The 944-nt window shown below is 41.9% G+C and overlaps 1 pseudogene; it reads right to left on the bottom strand.

The window, feature by feature from the left end:
• Positions 1–657, bottom strand: LOC111371095 (annotated as a pseudogene).
• Positions 658–944: the final 287 nt, after the last annotated feature.

The raw sequence follows: 944 nt of genomic DNA, 5'->3' as shown, positions 1-944 counted from the left end.
CTAGTTGTCCATGGGCTTCCTCACCATGATCAAACTGTTTTGGATGATTGCTGCTGAATCTCCAAATATGAAGTCGACCATACCAGGGATGACACAGTTGCGATAGAATTGACGATGGGTTTGTATATAGAGTGTGTCTTGATACCAATCCATTATGCAGTTATAGAACGCAGATTAGTCAGATTGCACGCGAAGAGCCACCGCTTGGTGTCCCTCAGCCCCTGCTGTGTTTTGAAATCCCATTGAAATAGTTATGAATCAATTTCCTATTGTACCTAAGAATATGTTTATTTTATGTGATTAATCAACTTGTCAAATTTAACATTGTTGGATTTATGATTTGTGTTCAAACACAGGCAATTGAAGAGCAACTCATTAAATAAGGCAGACTAGAAGGTTTGGGTATCATCGCGTCTACACTTTTTCCCAGTGACAATGGTCTTTCGCGGACCATCTCCATACATGTACACATTAACCATCTTTTTTTGTGACTATCACATATTCATCGTAAACTCCTGCCTTAACTTAGATAATATATCTCCCTTTGAGGTCCTTGGGATATGCTGCAAGCGCGTCGTTGATACTTTTGTACTGTCCACTTTTATCTTGGGCTACCACTGAATTTGGTGCTGGTTGGCCACCAGTTTGGCTGGCCATCAGTTGTCTGTCTCCAGCCGAGAACTAGGTAGGAAACCCATCGTTGTCCAACATATCACGATTATTATCAAGCAATCTCCGAGTAGTTGAAGTTGTGGTGGCAGCCGTGGTAATTGGAAGGCTAAATGCCTGAAGAATTTGAGGAATGGCATGAGCACGGTCAGTTAACTGAGTAGCATTTCAAAGTTCATGCAATATTGCATTCTTAAGCTCTGGGGTTGTGAAGCTCTCTATGCAGGTTTACTGGTATGAGATGACGGCGCTTAACCAGTTTTGTAGCTGGGCTT

The sequence above is a fragment of the Olea europaea genome, chromosome 22 (genome assembly GCF_002742605.1).
Source record: "Olea europaea var. sylvestris chromosome 22, O_europaea_v1, whole genome shotgun sequence".
NCBI classification, from domain to species: Eukaryota; Viridiplantae; Streptophyta; class Magnoliopsida; order Lamiales; family Oleaceae; genus Olea; species Olea europaea.
This window is presented reverse-complemented; position numbering and strand designations above follow the sequence as displayed.